We start from the raw sequence: 22,071 nt of genomic DNA, 5'->3' as shown, positions 1-22,071 counted from the left end.
GTAACTTGTGAACCATTAGGGAGGAAATTATGTTGGTCGACGATCGTAATCCCTCCTTCAAACGGGAATGCGATCTTCCTAAAATAAGTCGACACGACAGCCGCCATGGCATAAATCCATGGTCTACCCAGTAGGTTGTTATAGTCAAGATTTCCATCAATGACTTCTACATCAATTTCTACTGTCTTTCCTCCTAGTTCAACTTTCAAGTTATTAAGGATACCGTAAGGGGTATAAGTCCTTCCGTCGAAGGCTTTTAATGTCGTCGAAGATCGCGACAAGGTTGGAGATCCTAAAGTTTTCCAGCAACTCATTGACATAATACATGTCGAGGCTCCCTCATCAATTATCGTTCTGTGAACAGTTTTTTTGAGTGCTTTCACTTGAATAAGGAAAGCTAGCTGAGCTGGTAACTGAGGATCATATCCCTTGTGATCAAAGGATACAAGATTGGAATCTTTAGGATCAACCCCACCAATTGCCAATAACAATGCCTGCCTTTGGGTTGGACAATTTTGTAGCACTTCAAGAGTCGACATAGCAGATGGCGATTGGGCCAAATCTTCCACTATATTATAATGCTGCGCCGCTCTGGCACGAGGATTAAATGTCGACTTGTGTACTACACCCTTCGGCGGTTTTATCGTTAATTCAGGGATGGTGGGCGTTACAACTTCTGTCGAAGTTGTTGTCGAACTACTTGGTTGATCTTTACCTTTTTCGTTCGACACCTGAGGATTCCCATAATCTTTGTTCCTTGTCGAAATCAAAGCATCATTCTGCTGTTTCGAAACCGACAACATTAGGACTTGCGACGGGGAAGCATTTCCACTATCAACCAGATTTTGACCTGGGTTGGGAAATGGATCAGTTAACACAGCTGAGGTTTGGGAATTTTTAAAGAACCTCTTTAACTCAGCTTTGAATGGGCAATTCTTTGTGGTATGATCCTTATCATCACATATTAGACATGGATAATTTTGTTTCCCTTTGCCAGGAGGGTTTGAAGAATCTTTTCTAGGGGATGACTCACCCTGTTTCTTCTTCTTCCCTTTGTTTTGTTTCTTCTTGCTTCCTGGTTGATTGGTTTCTTTGCCCTTATCTTCCGATACGGCATTTACTTCCGAAGCAAGAATTTCTTCTTTTGCATTTTGATCCGAATTCTTACAGGCTTTCTTTGACGAAGCCTTTATCGATTTCGCATTTGTTGTGCCAATCATGCCATCACCGGCATGAGAGTCACTATTTGATTTAGGAGGTGGAGGAATTGAAAACTCTGGTCTAGGGGCGTCAGGTATTTTGTCATAGAGCGTGCCGGACTGAGTATAAACTAAGTCCAAATACTGTGCATGAGCAATTACTTGCTCCTCTGTTACGACTCCCCCCTTGGCCACATCTTCCGTAATGGTTGGAAGTAACGACTTTATAAACCATTCAGCTAACAGCTGATCGGGAACATATGTTTTCACCATCCTACAACGACGACGCCACTCATGTATATGATCAGATATATGGGTAGCAGTTGTCTGTTTGAAGTTGGTTAATATTTCTGTTCCCGTTTCATACCTTATTGGTAATTGAAAATGAGTTAAGAAAGTCGTGGCTAGGGAACAAAAATTGTCGAAAGAGGCTCTTGGCAATTCAATATACCATTTAGCCGCTGGACCTGTCAATGTCCTCTGAAAAAGGCGAAGTCTTATTGAATCGTCGTTAAGGGTGTTCGACGAACACCACAGATGAAAAGTCATCACGTGATTCGACGGGTCTTCACCTGGATTTCCATTGAATTTAGGAATGTCAGATGGAAGTTTATGAGGAATCGCTGGCCACCAAGGGGCATAAGCAATCGGATCGTTGGTTAAACGGTGTAAATCGGGTAACTCTAAAGTTGCCACGAATGGTAACTGTTGATTCAAGTTAGGCGAAGCGTAACCAGGGTACGATGGAATCGCTTGAGCAGTGGGTCTTTGCATACCAGCATAATGTAATTGATGTTGGTATGATTGATACGGTTGGTGGACTTGACCACTGTAAAGTGGTTGGTTTTGACCGTTTTGGATATACGGCTGTCCACTATTCGCAAAGATCTGCTGCTCAGAACCTTGGTACACTTGCTGGAACTGCGGTTGTTGGTATTGTACAAGCCATGGTTGTGATGCCATGTTCTGTTGCGCCATGCTAACCATTGGACCAAGGTGTGGGGTAATTGTACCCGTTTGTACTTGTGTCATCCCACCAGTTGGCGATTGTGGCTGTGACCCATGATCAAGCGACTGTTGCATTACAACCTGAGAAATCTGAGGTTGACATGTAACAGGTATTGCTTGAACTTGCGACACGGTTACAATAGCCGGGGTGGTTGGGATGTTCGTCACAGGTACACACTGTTGCATAGAATATACAATCCTTGGTTGTTGAGGTAGCATAAGTACCCAACTACTTGATGCAATTCCAGTATAACCAGAATACTGTTGAGAACTGCCATATGGATATCCTCCCGGAGGGGGTAATGAAAGGGCATACTGCCCCCCATATGGTAGCAATTCGGAACTCAGAGGGATTGTTAGTCCTTGAGGACTAGATGGCCCAAATTGACCTCCATGAGGATCAATCTGTCTAGTTTCAACATAAGAATTACCGGGTATTACTCCGGATGAACAAACTGGAACAGACCATACTGTCGAAATAGTCCCTTGGTGGACTCCTTCTAGCTGTTGAGAGCTAGTTGGGACAGCTGGTATGCCGGCAAACATCATTGGAATGACGGCAGGGGCTTCTGCTGTCGCTGTGTCATTTGACACAATCCTAGATGATGACAGTTGTTCAGACATTTTAAGTCTATCCAATAGATTGCCTAGCGATTCTACAGGGACTTCCACTTGTGGTGGATTAACTTCTGATGAAGGAAATAGAGTGACCCTGACTCCAAAATGAGTTGGAGTACTTGCTTGCGGATCCTCTGCAATTTCCTCTATCGCAATCAAACCCGATGGAAGAGGAAGACCGTCAGGTCCGTAAAATATTTCTGGTGCCGAAGAAGGGGTTGCTTCGACAGCGACAGTTGTTTGGGGAACAAAACTTTCTGGACCGGTTACAGATGGAATTGGTTCAGTTAAACAAGTATTTGCCCCCAGACTAGGATCAGTATTACTGTCCTTCTGTGGCTGTTGGTCTTCTTTTATAGAGGCAGGGTTTCCAGAAATGTTAGGAGTAACCGGAACCTCAGATGTAGTTGGAACACCTGTTCTAACTTTCAAAGGAGATTTTGAACCAGTTAAACGAGTTCGCTTTGCCCGTACTATTTTCGATTCCGGGGACAAAGACGGTTGACTCGTAAGCCTCCGCGAACGACGGGGTTTCAATTGACTTTCTTCCACGATTGCGGATTACTCGATCAACTATAATATTAAAAGGGGAAATTTGTGTTTCCGGATTGAATGAATTTTATTAGACGCTTTTAGACACAACTTGCTTTTTCACTTTTTAAGAGTCGAGAAAAAGCTAAAGATGACTCTAGTCTCCTTCGATGTATTAACGAGCCCGAAGTGACAAATGCTCGGTTGGACTTTTTCAGTTATAGAGTTTGAAAAAGGCCAAAAGAAACTGCTCTGGAGATCTAGGCAGAGGGTGTGCCAAACCTTTCGCAAAACCACAGAATACGTTTTACGGTACGAGTGGTCGATCTTCGTGAATGCTGTGTTCACTGCATTGTGATCAGTAGGGCGGCTGACATGGTTTCCTATGGATAAAGGCTTTATTCCTATAGGGGTCTCCCAATATATACGCGACGGTACGTGGGAGCACAAGTCCGTATTAGTGCCACCGACTCTCAGGAGGAATCACCCACCTTCGTCGAGATCGACAGTCACTACGTTTAACGACGCCGGAACACGTCTCTAGCTTAGACCTCTAGATGTTTGCGTTATGTTTCAAAGCGTTGTTAGGTTCATTCAATATATTTTAAGTTGATCTTTTTTAAAGTTTGCCTTTCAAGGTTCACCACGAGATGTATTGATACAAATTCCTAAATGCAGTCTAAGATGAGAAGCAAACTTTTTCAATCTTTTCGACTTATGAAAATCTTAACTACTGAGGGAAAAGAGAGACAAAATCTTTTCACACAGATCAAAGAGCACTCGCTAATGCACTTTCTCCCTAAATCAACATACAAACTTATATGCAAAATGCAAAGATGCAGGTATTTCTTTTCTCTTTCTTAATGTTGGTGAAATGCAAAAAGAAAGCTGTTGTATAATTTTGAATTCAATTTCAAGTGAAAGCAAACAAGCTTGTCCAAAATCAAAAGACACCTTAAGATTTACTTGTTTCGACACTGAAAATATATAAACTCAAACCAAATGACGAAAGCAAAAGCTCAATCAGCTATGAACAGCAAACAAACTAACTCTTAAGATCAAAACGACACTTTATCACAGGTCTAGATCTAAGAGGTCACAGCAAGACTAGTTCACTTTCGTTATGGGAAACTGTAAATGCACAAGAAATACACAAAGAACAAACACAGTTTCTTTATACAACCGAGGCGGAATAGTGACAAGGAAAGTTGGTTTCAGATAGGCACACTGACTGGTAACAAACAGCAAAAACAAGAGTGAAAACAGGGCAAGAAACAACAGGAAACCCCAGCAGCACAAGGCAGGACTGGTCCAGCGCAGGTGGAACACTGCCTGTTTGACCTTCAGCGCAGGTAGCCCCTTCGGGAACTGCGCTGAAATGCAAACAGCCTTTGTACAGCCTGCACTGAAGAACGAAACTTTCGTTTCTGGTGGTTTCCGGGTCACAGATTGCTCAAAAATTCACAGTTTTTGCTCAAATCAGAAGCTATCAGTCAAGGACACACAAAGGGATGACTGTTGGAAATAATACTGAGAGGGGGGGTGAATCAGTATTATCAGATCAATCAAACTTTTTCAATACTCAGAAACATATACGCTACTTCAGTTAGGTGAACCAGCGTGTACACGCTACTATGACTAAACAAAACAGCGTATAAGAAGAAAACTCATAATTTAGTTAGCTTATTCTTCAGTTAAGTTCATCAGGACATTATTCACCACATTAATAGTAAACAGGTGCAGTATAACAGAATAGATCAAAAGCCACACACATGAACACCAAGATGTAAGGTGGAAACCCAATGTGGGTGAAAACCACCTGCTGCAAGTTGTCTCTATCTTTCTTTAATATGAAACTTCAGTTTACAATCTTTTGTACTGGTGCAGCCTTATACCAGTACGCAGGCTACAACCTGCAGAAGGCTACAACCTTCTCTCGTTCTCCAAACTTCCTTGGAAGGGAGCTCCAACCCCCTTTGCTCTTGTACTAGCCAAGATACTAGTACGTAGGTGCTGACCTACAATCTTCTTTCCTTCAGGTACCACCTTTCATACATTTTCAGAATGGATATTCCTGAAGCACAACATTACAATCTGTAGACCCCAATTCATTCAATTTTCACAACAGATCATTGAAGCATAAAACAACCAAACTTTGAATCACTGAACCACTGAACCCTGTCAATCACCAGTTACCAGAACACAGAGCAGACTACAGAACTCTGCAATAACAGTCAGACCCCACTGTAAACCCAAAATCAAGCTTCAAAAGATATACGCTACTTCAATGAGCAAAACCCGCGTATACACGCGCTTTTGCCGAAGCCAACCTGCGTACAGATCTAAAAATAAATTTTCTCAATTTGCAGCTGTACCAGACATCAGTTAGACCCAGAACATAACATTGCGACAATATGCAGATCTAGAAATACGCATAATCATGATAGTGCATTTCAAACCATTAGATCCCGATCCATCCTTAGATCTAGTCTTCCATCAACCGATGTGATCTCTCCTTGGCTTAGATCAAGCAACCCAGCACCTGCATATCAGATCTCTTTCTCTCTTAGATATTCAAGCCTTGTCGAAAGATGTGTTTGCCTAATGATCTTCTTCTCCTTATATAGCCTTAGGCCTTGCTCAATACCAAGAGCCAAAACCATAGTAACACAATACCATCAACTTCAAAACTAGGGATCGACACGCCCGTCGAGACACAATGGTCTGAAATCATAGGCACAACTTCCAAGGACTAACCACCATGTTCCAAAAGGTACTTTTCCACATACACGCGCTTTTTCTGAATCCAACTAGCGTGTACACGCGACTTGAGCTTAACGAACCTGCGTATATGAACTTCCTTGGCATGCTGTACTAAGATATGTCTTCTGATTAAGTTGCCATCACCTGTACCAACCTCTGAACACCTGTACCAACCTCTGAGTGAGTTGCCATCAAGGACAACACTTGAATCATAATGCCAACAATCTCCCCCTTTGGACTTGATGGCAACCACCACACCAAGTCACTCTCCCCCTTTGACATCAAGGGCAAAGGGCTGTGCTCCCCCTGAGGACATGCTGATACCTCTGCTTGGCTGACTCATGCTCCCCCTGAAAGTAGGCCAGATCTGCAAAAGATGTTCTTCAACAAGAACCAAGACTTATACACCATAAGGGACCTTCCTATCACCAAAAGACTCAATACATACATCCAGACTCCCTACCAAGAGGGGACATAACAGAAACAACCAATTATATTACAGCATTCATCCCAGGCATAGTGGGGAAACCAACATAGGCCGTTACATGACCTTGACACCATAAAAGAGACATCGCAAGAGAGATACATGACATAGAGACAACAGATCTAGACCAAGACTTATGAAAGTCACCAGCAGCATATGATAAACATCTTTTTAGATCAGCAACCGGGATTTCTTTCTGAGCTCCTTTTCCTGAAATCAACAACCAAAACATCTGAATGCCAACAATGCTTTATGAGACTTTTAAGCTGCTCCCCCTGAACCTGTGCCTGCTGCACCCCCTGAAACCGTGCCTGAAGAATTCTGACATACCCATTGCTGTTCAGAACTCCAGAGTTTGCCCTTGCTGTTCAGAACTTCATATACGCGATTTCTCCTGCATGAAACAGCGTATGTACGTGGATATAATCCTGCAACAAGCGTACACCTTACACGCGACTTTCCCAGCCTAAATCCGCGTGTATACGCGTATATACCTTACGTAACTTGCGTATACCAACTTTTTTGTAGAACAGACAAGCTTCAACAGCAGGATGAAGCATCAACTACTCCCAGCTTTTGTCTGAGATATTCAAAAGTTTCCTGGGCAGTGGTTTTGTGAGAATATCAGCAACTTGTTCCTTAGAAGGAACATACTCCAACTTGACCTTCTGCTCAAGCACTTGTTCCCGGAGAAAATGGTACTTGATTGGTATGTGCTTGGTCTTTGAGTGCATGACTAGATTCTTTGAAATGCTGATTGCACTTGTATTATCACATAAGATAGAAACTGGTGGAGTGCAAGTGATTTGAAAGTCCTGCAAGGTCTGCATCATCCAAAGAAGTTGTGTGCAACAAGATGCCGCAGCCACATATTCTGCTTCAGCTGTAGATAAGGCAATCGAACTCTGTTTCTTGCTGAACCAAGATACTAATCTGGAACCCATGAAGAAAGCACCACCACTTGTGCTTTTCCTATCATCCACACTTCCAGCCCAATCTGCATCTGTGTAAGCATGAAGAGTGAGATCTGTATTTCTAGGATACCATAAGCCATAGTTTTGGGTCCCTTGAAGATATTTGAAGATTCTTTTGACTGCCTGAAGATGAGTTTCCTTTGGGTTGGCTTGAAATCTTCCAACCATTCCTACTGCATGTGTAATATCTGGTCGAGTACCTGTCAAATAAAGCAAACTCCCAATCATGGATCTATAAGTGGGTTGGTGAACTGCTGCTGATTCATCATTAGCACTGAGGCTGCATCCTGTAACCATGGGTGTACAAACTGGCTTTGACTCTTCCATGCCATACTTCTTCAAGATCTGCTTGAGGTATTTGGTTTGAGACAAGAAGATACCTCCTTCATTTTGTTGGATTTGCAATCCAAGAAAATATGTCAATTCTCCAAGAAGTGACATTTCGAATTCTTTCTGCATAACCAAGGCAAAGTTTTGACTCATAGTCTCTTCATTGCTGCCAAAAATAATATCATCTACATAAACAACAAGAATTAGCAATTTGTTATTTTCAACTTTTATATAGAGATTGCTATCTGCTGATCCTTTTGAAAAGCCTTGTTGGTGAAGATATTTGTCCAACCGATAGTACCAAGCCCTTGGAGCTTGTTTGAGTCCATAGAGTGCCTTTTTCAATCTGCATACAAGGTTTGGATCATTCCCAAGAATGAAGCCATCTGGCTGCTCAATATATACTTCTTCTTCTAAGTCTCCATTCAGGAAGGCTGATTTCACGTCCATTTGAAATACCTTGAAGTTTTGAAAGCTTGAGAGAGCAAGGAACATTCGGATGGCCTCTAGTCTTGCCACAGGAGCAAAGGTCTCTTCAAAATCTATTCCTTCTTGCTGTGCATACCCTTTACAAACAAGTCTGGCCTTGTTTCTAATTACTTCTCCATTTTCATTTAATTTATTCTTGAAGACCCATTTTGTTCCTATTACATTCTTATCTTTTGGTCTAGGAACTAATTCCCAAGTGTTGTTCTTTTCGATTTGCTCAAGTTCTTCATCCATTGCTTTGACCCAACATTCATCTTTGCATGCCTCTTTCACATTTTGTGGTTCAGTGGAGGAGAGTAGTGCCAAGTAGCTTGAAGCTTCTGCAAGTGTCCTTCTTGTTTGTACTCCTGCTTCTTTTTGCCCCACAATCTGAGTTTCTGGATGATTCTTTTGGACATATCTGGATGGAGTCTTCTCTTCTATTCTTGTCTGCTCCTCTGGTTCTTCTTGAGATTCTTCTTCTTCTTGAGGTTCTTCTTCTTCATCATTTCGCCTTTGAGAGTAACCTTCATCTTCTTCAATGTCTTCATGATGAACTTGCCTAGGAATATATCCCTTCTCATCAACCACTATATCAATACTGTCAACAATTCTGCCAAGTCTTTTATTGTAGCACTTGTATGCTTTGCTATGTGGAGAATAACCAAGAAGAATGCCCTCATCTGCTCTAGGTTCAAGTTTGCCAAGTTGCTCATCAGTATTCTTAATATAACATTTGCTCCCAAAGATTTTGAAATGCTTCACGGAAGGAGTTTTACCACTCCAAAGCTCATGAGGTGTTTGAGTGCTGTTTACTCGGACATTTGTTTTGTTAAGAATAATAACAGCAGCATGTGCAGCTTCACCCCAGAAGGTTGCAGGAGTACCTGATTCATCGAGCATAGCACGAGCCATTTGTTGGATAGTTCTGTTCATTCTTTCCACAACCCCATTTTGCTGAGGAGTTCTAGCTGTAGAGAATTCTCTTCTTATCCCATGTTCATCGCAGAAATCGAAAAATTCATTTGATGTGAACTCCCCACCTCTGTCAGATCTGAGGCACTTAATTTTGTGTCCTGATTCATTTTCAGCCAATGCTTTGAAGGATTTGAATTTTTCGAATGCTTCATCTTTGTGCTTCATAAGCCCTAACCAAACAAACCTTGAGAAATCATCAATGAATAATATCAGATATTCTTCTCCTCGAGGTGTCCTTTTCCTAAATGGACCACATACATCTGTATGGACTAGCTCAAGAGGCAAGCTAGCTGATCCTTCCTTCTCTGGAAAGTTAGTTCTGGTTTGCTTTCCAAACTGACAAGATTTGCATATGGTGTTGTCTGGAATTTTGATATCTGGAAGATCGCGAACTGCCTGATATTTGCATGCTTTCCTTATTTGTGAGAAGCTTAGATGTCCCAACCTTCGATGCCATAACCAGTGCTCTTCATCCTTGCTAAGATAGCATTGTTGTTGTCCTTCTTCAAATATGTACAGATTATTTGGAGTTCTTTTGCCTTTGAGAACTGTTTTACCTGTATCAAGATCACGAACAAGACATCCATTCGATCTGAAAATAACCTCGGTTTTTTGATCACACATCTGGCTGACACTTAGTAGATTATGCTTCAATCCATCAACATACAAAACATTTCCAGCCTTGACCTTTTCTTTCAAAGGAGCAATACCTTTTCCTTTTATAGTTGCAGGAGTATCATTTCCAAAAGAAACTTTCTTTCCCTTTTCTAAAGTAGAATAAGATTCAAGTTTTTCTTTATCACCTGTCATATGTTTCGAACATCCACTGTCAATGTACCATAGATTTTCCTGTCCTTCTGCATAAAAAGCTATCCCACATCTTTCTGTCTGAGGTTCCTTTATTCTCCATTTTTTGGTGCTCGTGGCTTGTTCCTTTTTCTCCTGAAACCTGCTCCTGCATTCAGAGTCTTTATGACCAAAATTATTGCAAATAGAACATTCAACTTCATTTTCAAGAACCGAAAAGTTGTTATAGGTCCTCTTTGTAATCCCTGTCATACTTCTTTGTTTTTGAGCTTCCCTAGTCATGATTGTTTTATATGCAACACACTGAGCTGCTTTGTGACCAAGGTTATGGCAAGAAAAGCATTGTCCATTGAAGAAGCTTCTGCGGTTATTGAATCTACCAGCCAACTTTGTAATTTCTATTTTCATCTATTCTTGAGCCAAACTGAGAGGATTTTACCTGTGGTTGGTTGTAGCTTTTGTTCACCCTTAAGAAGGATTGTCCCTGATAGTTTCTGTTTGTAATTCGTCCCTGCTTTACCTGATTATCTTCATTGTTCTTCTGCTCATTTCTTCTTGCTGCATCAAGATAACTTTTTGAGGTGGATGCTTGAGAGGTTTCTCCATTATAGCCCAAACCTGTCTTGTTTAGAGGAGACCGCTGCACATTGATAATCTCATCCAAAGTTTCAGATCCTTTGACAAACTTAAGATTAATAGTTTTTGTTTTCTCAATTTCTTTTCTGAGACCAACAATTTCACCTTCTAGTTTTTCAAGATGTTTTTCCTTTTCATCAATTTGAAATTGCAAAGTATCAATGATCACACTCTTTTCTTCTATGCATCTCTTGAGTCTAGTAATTTCATTATAGAGATTATCCACATCTACAGCATCCTCATAATCATCATCTTCAAATGCCATTAACAGCTTATATTTATTACCTTGTTCATCTTCATCACTGTTTGATAAGCCATCACTATCTTCATGGGTGTAGTAGCTTTTCTTATTTGCACTTTGTTTCTTGTTCCATCTAGCAGGTTCTTTTCCTTTATCCTTATAAGGACATTTTGCAGCATAATGACCTACTCTTCCACAAGCAAAGCATTTGAAAGGTAGCTTACCTCTGAACCTTCCAGAACCCCTTTGAAGATTTCTGACAAAATTTGATTCTTCTTCCTCTTCTTCTGGAACATGGCTTGCTTCATAGTAATCTTCTTTTCCTGATGCCTTAAAAGCAGCTTCCCTTCTGTCAGATGGACCTCCCTTTCTCATTTCATAAGCAGTTAGAATTCCATGTAGCTGAGACATAGTGAGAACACGAAGATTTTCTTTTTCTTCTATTGCAGATACTTTAGATTCAAACTTGGGGGATAATGATCTTAGAATCTTTTGAACTACTATAGTCTCTTTTATTTCTTCACCCAAATTTTTCATGCAATTAACAATCTCATCTACCCGAAGAAAATAATTAGCCACACTTTCATCATTATACATCTTGAGAGTCTCATATTGAATCCTGAGAGTTTGAAGTTTAGCTTGCTTTACCTGTTCATCTCCTTCATAGCTAGTGATCATTTTGTCCCATATCTCTTTTGCTGATTTGAAGTGCATGACCTTCATGAATTCTGTTTGGGATATACTTCCTAATAGAGTACTGACTGCTTTTGCATTTGTTTCATACTGCTTTTTCTCAGCTGGATCTGTAGGAGTAGCTGAAGGAAAAGCATAGCCTGTTTCTACAATATTCCAAACTTCTGTACCAAGAGATTGAAGATATGCAGTAACTCTTACCTTCCAATAATTGAAATTTGTCCCATCAAAAATCGGTGGCCTGATTGATGCTTCTTTCTCGTAGTTGCTCATGATGAATGATCTACCTTCAAGCGATCAAGCTTCTCTGAAGGACCTGCTCTGATACCAATTGTTGGAAATAATACTGAGAGGGGGGGTGAATCAGTATTATCAGATCAATCAAACTTTTTCAATGCTCAGAAACATATACGCTACTTCAGTTAGGTGAACCAGCGTGTACACGCTACTATGACTAAACAAAACAGCGTATAAGAAGAAAACTCATAATTTAGTTAGCTTATTCTTCAGTTAAGTTCATCAGGACATTATTCACCACATTAATAGTAAACCGGTGCAGTATAACAGAATAGATCAAAAGCCACACACATGAACACCAAGATGTAAGGTGGAAACCCAATGTGGGTGAAAACCACCTGCTGCAAGTTGTCTCTATCTTTCTTTAATATGAAACTTCAGTTTACAATCTTTTGTACTGGTGCAGCCTTATACCAGTACGCAGGCTACAACCTGCAGAAGGCTACAACCTTCTCTCGTTCTCCAAACTTCCTTGGAAGGGAGCTCCAACCCCCTTTGCTCTTGTACTAGCCAAGATACTAGTACGTAGGTGCTGACCTACAATCTTCTTTCCTTCAGGTACCACCTTTCATACATTTTCAGACTGGATATTCCTGAAGCACAACATTACAATCTGTAGACCCCAATTCATTCAATTTTCACAACAGATCATTGAAGCATAAAACAACCAAACTTTGAATCACTGAACCACTGAACCCTGTCAATCACCAGTTACCAGAACACAGAGCAGACTACAGAACTCTGTAATAACAGTCAGACCCCACTATAAACCCAAAATCAAGCTTCAAAAGATATACGCTACTTCAATGAGCAAAACCCGCGTATACACGCGCTTTTGCCGAAGCCAACCTGCGTACAGATCTAAAAATAAATTTTCTCAATTTGCAGCTGTACCAGACATCAGTTAGACCCAGAACATAACACTGCGACAATATGCAGATCTAGAAATACGCATAATCATGATAGTGCATTTCAAACCATTAGATCCCGATCCATCCTTAGATCTAGTCTTCCATCAACCGATGTGATCTCTCCTTGGCTTAGATCAAGCAACCCAGCACCTGCATATCAGATCTCTTTCTCTCTTAGATATTCAAGCCTTGTCGAAAGATGTGTTTGCCTAATGATCTTCTTCTCCTTATATAGCCTTAGGCCTTGCTCAATACCAAGAGCCAAAACCATAGTAACACAATACCATCAACTTCAAAACTAGGGATCGACACGCCCGTCGAGACACAATGGTCCGAAATCATAGGCACAACTTCCAAGGACTAACCACCATGGACCAAAAGGTACTTTTCCACATACACGCGCTTTTTCTGAATCCAACTAGCGTGTACACGCGACTTGAGCTTAACGAACCTGCGTATATGAACTTCCTTGGCATGCTGTACTAAGATCTGTCTTCTGATTAAGTTGCCATCACCTGTACCAACCTCTGAACACCTGTACCAACCTCTGAGTGAGTTGCCATCAAGGACAACACTTGAATCATAATGCCAACAATGACAAGGAAGATGAAAAGCTATCACTAAGAGCTTATTAGAGTCCTTGTGGATCAGCTCTTCAAATCATAAACTTGCCTAGAAACTGAGCTAGAGTAGCTGCCCTCTACTTTGCATTTGAAAGATTCAAACACAGTTCGATTCGGTACTCCCTTTATTTATGAAATGAATAGCAAAAACACAAACAACCAACAAGATACGATCCCCAGTGGAGTCGCCAATTTGTTGTTGGGAAAAGTATCCAATACGGAATGACCCTATCCCACTCTAAGGGTGATAGTACCTCAGCAACAACTGAATGCAAAGCTATTCAAGATTACTTCTTTATGAGATGAGATAGAGAAGAGAAGGATGATCTACTAACCGTTATCTTGCGCTAATAGTCGATCCAATTCTCTCTCCTTGCTGCTTGCTCCTAGCTCCTTGCTCTTTCACCGGCCCAGCTACACAAAGATCCTGTAAAAGCAAAAGAATAGGAAACTACAAGAAGCATACATCCATAATCGATTCAAGGATTAGCATAAATCAAATATAAAAGCATCAATTCACCATAGAGACACATGCATATAGAAGAACCTCAAATGCTTTATTAATAGAAGAAGCAAAGTTCTGAGAGAGTTACAACTATAATAGGCCCAATCCAGCAACACCTCCCAGCAGAAAGAGATCTCCTCTTCACCTCCTTCAAAGCAATCACCCAATAGTTCTATACACAAACCAACAGCACTTCCTTACTTGCACAAAATTCCAGCCTCCCTTTAGACCTCATGAGAGAGCTCTATATATAGGAGATTTGGAGAAAGGATGAGTCAGCTTGAGGCTGGCATGAAGCTGACTAGTGTCCTCTCCCACTTCAGTTAATCTTCAGTTCTTGAGTCCACTTGGAGATTCTTGCTTCCACTTGGAGATCAAGACCCTCTTACTCATCACAAGGCGAATTCCTTGACCCAAGTGTCAGTTTGGAAGCTTCCTGGGTAGTTGACACCTTGCAGAATGACTGTGCCACTTGGCCAATCTCGCCCAGCGCAGGTAGCCTTCATTAGTTTTGACATTCAGCGCAGGTACAGAGTGGAGCAGTTGAAATTCAGCGCAGATGCTCAGTGGAGCAGCTGACATGATCCAGAAATAGCCTGTTTTTGAGTGTATTCAGGTGGAGAACTGATTTTCAGTGCTGTGGTTTGTTGACCTTGTTCCTCTAAGGGTAAGAACAACATGTTTAGGGACTTTGGATCCCTCAGATTATTGACATTTCATGCTCCATGCTGTTAGGCACAAAAATGTCTATAACAGGACTCTGAAACGAGTAATGACATGATTGAATAAAAATTGCGCCGCTGTGTAACCGTCTTCGTTCAATGTAGGCATCGCTTCGGCCCACTTGGTGAAATAATCCACGAAAACGATGATGTACCCATGCCCCCCGGCCAAACGAGGGTTACAGGACGTATAATCGATGCCCCATTTGGCAAATGGACCTACGGTGACAACAGGGTGCAGTGGTGCAGGGGGAGTACGCATTTTCCGGTGGTATACTTGGCATTCATGGCATGCGCGGACTGCAAGAATGCAATCTTTGAAGATAGAAGGACAAAAGTAACCAGCGCGAAGAATTTTCTGGGCGGTAGCATATCCGGACATGTGACCGCCACAAGCACCAGAGTGGCAGTCATTCAACACTCGCTCGGCTTCCTCGAGAGTCAAACATCGGCGGAGAACAGAATCAACGCCGAGGCGGTACAGGGTATCGCCCAAAATGCGATAGGGTTGAGCTTGGTGACGAATTCGCCGTCGAGCATCTTTCGATACATTTGGATGGAAGGAAGACGTTTGCAAATATATGATAATGTCCCCGTACCACGGGTCGAGGGTGCTGATGAGAAATAATGTTTCATCCGGGATATGCTCCTCCGAACGAGATGGTGCAGAGTGAGATGGTAAGGAACAGAGTAGTTCAGCAAAGACCAGAGATTTCTTAGACTTAGCCGCAGTGAATTCCAAGTCGAACTCTTGGAGGATTACAATCCACTTTGAGTATTTGCCCCCCAGCAGCTGACGCGACAAAATGTAGGTCATGGGGTTGCAATCAGAGATCACGGTCGTTGTGCGCAACAGGATATAATGCCGGAATCGTTGGACGGCGCAGACAGCTGCCAATGCCAATTTCTCGACATATGCGTAGCGAGTTTCCGTATCCAGAAGGTTGCGACTAAGATAATATATAACGTGCTCGGTGCCAGCATCATCATCCTGCACTAGAACCATGCCGATGGTGGTGTCAGTGGCAGCTAGATAGAGAGTGTAATCACGGTGATAGTTCGGAGGTCTTAAGAGCGGAGCTGAGACAAGAAGGTCTTTAAGATGCTCGAAAGATTCCTGGGCGATAGCATCCCAACGAAAGGGTGTGTCTCGCTTTAGTAACCGTGTGAAAGCCTTAGCCACCTCGGCATAATTCGGAATAAATCGTTTGAGAAAATTAGCTTTACCCTGCAAACTCTGCAATTGCTGCAAAGAGGCAGGGGGAGGAAGATTTAAAATGGCCTCGACTTTGAGGGGATCCAGACGGATGCCTTCCCAGGAGACGATGAACCCGAGCAGTCGGCCAGATTCTACGTAGAAGACACACTTATGCGGATTGAGTCGAATACGGTAGTGTCGACAGCGGAGAAAGATTTCGAGTAGATGAGATGGATGGTCTTGACGCTTAGCTGAATGAGCTGGAAGGTCATCCAGGTAAGGCTGTACGATGTGTCAAATATCATGAAAAGCATAGGACATCGCATGCTGGAAAGTGGCCCCGGCATTTTTGAGACCGAAAGGAAGCTTCTTATAAGCGAAGGTGCCCCAAGGACAAATGAAAGCTGTCTTATGCTGGTCTGCAGGGGCTATGTTGATCTAATTATAACTAGAGAAGCCGTCTATAAATGAATAAATCTCACTTCCTGCGCAGTCATCAATAGGCTGATCAATGAAAGGCGTAGGAAAGTTATCTTTTGGACAGGCACGATTGATATCGCGGTAGTCAACACAGACCCGGATAGTGCCCTGCTTTTTATTCACAGGGACTATATTGGACACCCACTCCGTAAGGGGGATGGCATAGATGAAACCAGCTCGAAGAAGCTTTTCGACTTCGGCCTTGATGGCTGCAGCCTTTCGAGTTTGCACTGGACGTAAGCGCTGACGAACAGGCTTAGCGCCTGGATAAGTAGGTATTTCGTGCACCACAATACTAGGGTCGATGCCGGGCATTTCCTCGTAAGACCATGCGAAGACATCACGGAATTCACGAAATAAAGTGGTATAAAGTTGAACTTCCTCAGGAGTGCATGTGACTCCAATGAAAATATTCTCGACAATCCCTAGTTTGACAGAGATGTCGATAGGCTGGGTCTACGTGATGTTACCCATATTTCCTTCCGAAGACACTTGATATAGCTGAACAGGTGTTTGGAGAGGCGGAAATGGGACACATGAAGCAAACCGCTCGAGACATGCGACCATTTCCGAATGTGGAGGGAGAAACGAAGAACGATGGTGGTGATCTAACCAAGGGAGTTCTTCGAGAGACATAGTCTCTATGATGGCCTCATCGGAGGGAAATGTTTCCTTCAGGGGATCCGAAGTGGCCTCATCACCCAACCAAGGGAAATGATCATATGAATCAGGAATACTGCTTGAAAAAGCAGGTTCAGGAGGGGGAGCCGATGCAGCGACAATCTTGATGTAGTTGAGCTCGGCGGGACTCAACGGCATCATATCACCCCAAGAGTCTTCCTGATTCAAGGGAGGAAGAACCCATGGATCAGAATGTACTGAAATCATGTTGACAGGGGCGAGATTCGGAGGTGGGAGGGGAAAGACTCCCATTAAGGAGAGATCTTTGAACAGTCCGGCACCCACACTCACTAATGACTTGGAGGTATGCTCCACGAATGGCACATTTCCTTCAGAAGAAGAAGCAAAAAAGGACAGCTGGTCCACCATGACGATTCTTCCTTGATGGGGGAAGCGAACGACATGGAACAAGGAGGAAGCCACGGCTTGCATGGCGTATGTCCAGCTTCGTCCAAGGAGGAGGTTGTAAGTGAGATTAGTGTCAGCAACTTTGACCTCTACCTCTATGGTTTTCCCTTCTAAAGAGATAGGCAATCGTGGGAGGATACCATATGGACGAGATTCTCTTCCATCGAAAGCTTCCAGGGTCGTAGGAGACTGGCTCAGAGCAGGACAACCAATAGCCTTCCAGCAAGCAACTGACATGATGCAGGTTGAGGCACCCTCATCAATGACTGTACGATGAATCGTTTTGCCATTGATGAGGACCTGTATAAGCAAAGCCACCTGATGAGGCAGTCTCTGTGTGAAACCCTCGAGATCAAAAGAAATTAAATCTGAATCTGCCGAGTCGATGCCACCAATTGCTGATAGCAAGGACTTCCTCTGGGAGGGGCAGCTCTGGAGGACTTCTAACGTGGACATAGCAGACGGAGCCTGAGCTAAGTCCTCGACAATGCTATAGTGTTGGGCAGCATGAGCATTGGGGTTATAAGATGACTTCCTGAGTACACCTTTAGGAGGGGGTCGGGGGATCGTCTCAATGCTGGGCCGTTCGATGTGAAGGGGACCAGAACTGGACGGAGGAGCGCTGGAGGGAACCTCCGGCTCTTTCCCGGCTGGAGATGGATAATCTTTTGCTCGAGTTGAAACATGGATGGGAATCGTTCCAGCCATGAACACTTGAGAACCGAACGAGGAAGAGGATTGAGAGGGATCTGCCACCATTTGGGTCTGCTGGGAAGGGAAAGGCTCTTTTAGCACAGCAGGAGGCCCTGGAGCACCTTTCAAAAGTCGACTAACCTCGAACCGCCTTGGGAAATCCTTGGTGTAGTGATCCTCATCGCAGATGAGACAAGGATACTTAGGCTTTCGTTTAGCTCCTTCCTCGGAGGGAGGCTTAGGAGGGTCCTGCTTGGGCTGTCCAGATTTATCTTTAGCCTTCCCTTTCTTTTTCCCTTTTGAGGATTTGTCTGCCGCGGTGGACTGAACGGCGTTTACCTCGGAGGTACTCCCAGAAATTGATTGGCCCTGAGAAGCATTTTCGTTAGAAGCGTTCTGTTTCTGCTTCCCAGGGTTCGCAGCCGATTTCTTTGACGACGAATTCACAGAACCAATGACTCCATCAACAGAAGGCTTTGGTGGAGCCTTGGGTTGTCCAGGCCTCGGGGCGTCTGGAAAATACTCATACAAAGTACCCGACTGAGAGTACACTAAGTCAAGGTACTGAGCTCGCGCGATTTCTTGCTCCTCAGTTACACACGCTCCCATTGCGATGTCTTTTGCAATCTTAGGGACAAAGGAAGTCGTGAACCAATCGGTCAGGAGTTGATCAGGAATCCAAAATTTGATCAAGCGACGACGCCTTCTCCATTCATGTATATGATCAGAGATGTGCGTAGCCGTATCCTGTTTGAGAGATGTGAGGAGATGTGTCCCATTCTTGTACCGAATGGGCAACTGAAAATGAGTCAAGAAGGCCATAGCCAACGAGTTGAAATCTTGAAACATGCCGCGATTTAGTTCGATATACCACTTAGCTGTTGAACCAGTGAGAGTTCTCTGAAAGAGGCGGAGCCGGATAGAATCATCAAGCCATGAGTTCGATGAACACCAAAGGTGATAAGTCATTACATGGGCCTGAGGGTCTTCACCAGCTTTGCCATCAAACTTTGGGCAATCACTTGGTATTTTGGTTGGAACCGGTGGCCAATATGGATTATGCAAAATGGGATCATTTGTTAACTTGGACACATCAGGTAGTTCCAACGTCGCTAAGAATGGTAACTGTGGGTTAAAAGACATTTGTGGCTGCGGATTCGAGGCGACATTAGGGTTCCAACCAGATGGTGGTTGCCCCCACGAACTCTGTCCAGACAGACCTGGCCCAAAAGGGCCTGGCGTGTAAGAACTTTGTCCCGATGGACCTGGCCCAAAAGGGCCTGGTGCATAGGGACCTTGTCCGTAGGGGTTCTGTCCATACAGATTCTGGCCATATGCGGACGGCTGTCCCTGTGTCTGCCCCCCAGCTCCCCATGTATTAGAAACTTGCCCTACAGGTGCAGCATACTGATAATTTTGGTAAGGAGTGACCTGTGGCTGTTGATAATTTTGATAAGGAGCAAATTGAGTTTGCCCCTGGGGTTGCTGGTAGCCATACGGTTGCTGGGCCCCATACTGAGCCTGATAGGGAGGCTGCATCTGGTAAGAAGGTTAAGGCTGTGGCCCACCTTGCATTTGATAACCCGTCTGAGTTTGAGGCCCAGAGTAATGTCCTTGAACCGGCTGGGGTTGAATCATCTGGCCCGAAGGTTGACTTGGTTGGATTTGAGATGGACCTGGCTGGCCAGCAGGATGAACTTGCTGGGTGCCAGGCTGTCCGTGAGCCACCAAGGGTTGTCCTTGCGGAACGGATGACTGAGCTGGCTGAACAGCTGGTTGACCCTGAGGTTGGCCAGCTTGTCTAGATGGATGATTAGGGCAGACAGCGGGTTGACCTTGCTCCATAGAAGGTTGGCCCGTCTGCCCCCCAGGGTGCGCAGACTGAGCAAAGGGCAGGCCTTGCTGTATAGCAGGCTGCCCCCCCTAGTGCATAGGCTGAGCAGTGGGTCGGCCTTGCTGTATAGCAGGCTGCCCCCCTTGCCCAGAAGGATGGATGGATTGAGCAGTGGGTTGACCCTGCTGAACGTAGGGTTGCCCACCCTGCCCAGAAAGATGACCAGACTGGGCAGTAGGTTGGCCCTGCTGTAAGTAGGGTTGCCCCCCCTGCCCAAGAGGATATCCCTGCTGGACTGCTGGTTGATTTTGAGGAGTATAAACTTGCCCAGTTTGTCCAGATGGGTACCCTTGCTGGAAACCGGGTTGGCCTTGTTGAATGTAAGGCTGCCCGGGTTGTCCAGTTGGGTAACCTTGCTGGGTACCAGGTTGCCCTGGATATCCAGTAGGTTGACTTTGATATGAATACGACGGACCTCCAACGACCGAGGGTTGTCCCAGGTAGGGTTGTCCCTGTGGGCCCCCAGATTGTCCTGGGTAAGGCGGGCCATAAAGTGGCTGCCCTTGCGGGGTTTGCACATAAGGCGGCTGGCCTTGATTGGGTGGTCCTTGGGGCTGTCCGGGAGGATTCCGGCGCCCATGAAAAATGTGAGTAACGGGATCATATGTAACGTCCAACGGTTCTGGGTTCTCCTCGAAAGGACGACGAGGCAGGGACGAAACGTTCTCGAGGTACTGACCGTTAGCATCATAATAAAAGAGTGGACCTTGGTAATCTGGGTCCACAATGGGCTGCCCATGGGCATCATACGGCCCTGCTCCTGGAACACCACCAGAAGAGGGCTGAGCACTTTGTGCAGGATCAATGACTCCAGACGAAACCCCTGGCTGGCCCTGGTTGTAAGAGGGACCAGCTCCAGGGTTTGTGGATGAGGATGCTGTCACAGCACTGACGACCGGAGTCGGGCGCGCTACACAAACGGTTGGATTGGTAGGAACTGAGGTAACAGGCGTATTAAGACCTGAAGTAATAGGTGTATTAAGAGGTCGCGAAATAAAGGGCCCCGTGGTGGCAATAAGACTAGGATCCCATATAGTCGTAGAAGTAGTTCTAGCAGCTATCCTATCCCTCATTGACTGATATCGTGGAGGGAGTGGAGAGGAAGCCGGGATCGGAGTTTCAATGTCTGTCACCACGGGTGTCTCACCTGTGCTGGAAAATGTCTCATCCATGGGGGAAGTAGACATCGGAGACGACATACCGAGAGGGGTACGAGGGGTATAATCGCTGTCAGGCTCCCAGATAGGATTCCAATCTTCTATGTAATCTTCGTCGCCCGGGGCACGTACGTTGATAGGTTGGATACTCGGGACAATGGGAAGAGTATGGCTTACAACTGGTACCTCTAGAGCAACAGAAGTTGGAGAACCTTGATCACTTGGACCGGGAGTTGACGAGTCAGCCAGGATGACAAGACCCCTTAGAAAATCTAAAGCAAACTAACGATAAAGACCCTACTCAAAACTAACGCACACAAAATCTAACCAGGTGATGTTATCGTGGCCGAATAAATTTTAAGACACAAGAACCAAACTTGACCTTTTCATGTTTCAAGAGTCGAGAAAAGGACGAAAAGATGACTCCAGTCTCCTTCGAATGTTTAATGAGCACGAAGTGAGAAGACGCTCACAGGCACCTTTTCATTTAGGGAGTCCGAAAAGGATCAAAAGTGACTGCTCTGGAGACTCTAGGTATAGGGTTTACCAAGCGACCCGTAAAACTACTTATACACCTTAGCAATCGTATGAGAGCCAAGGACTTTCCGTACTGCAGTCAATCTTCCCGAATGCTGTGTTCGGTGCGTTACGGTTCACAAGGCGGCAGACTCGGCTTCCTATGGATAAAGTATAAAAGCCTAGTGGGGTCTCCCTATATACGCAACGGTACGTGGGAGCACAGTCCATGTTAGACCACTATCGAGTCACAGAA

This window comes from Pinus tabuliformis, chromosome X (assembly GCF_031772625.1).
Source record: "Pinus tabuliformis cultivar Carrire ecotype Pingquan chromosome X, CPIR1, whole genome shotgun sequence".
NCBI lineage: Eukaryota > Viridiplantae > Streptophyta > Pinopsida > Pinales > Pinaceae > Pinus > Pinus tabuliformis.
Note: the sequence above shows the minus strand (reverse complement) of the source record.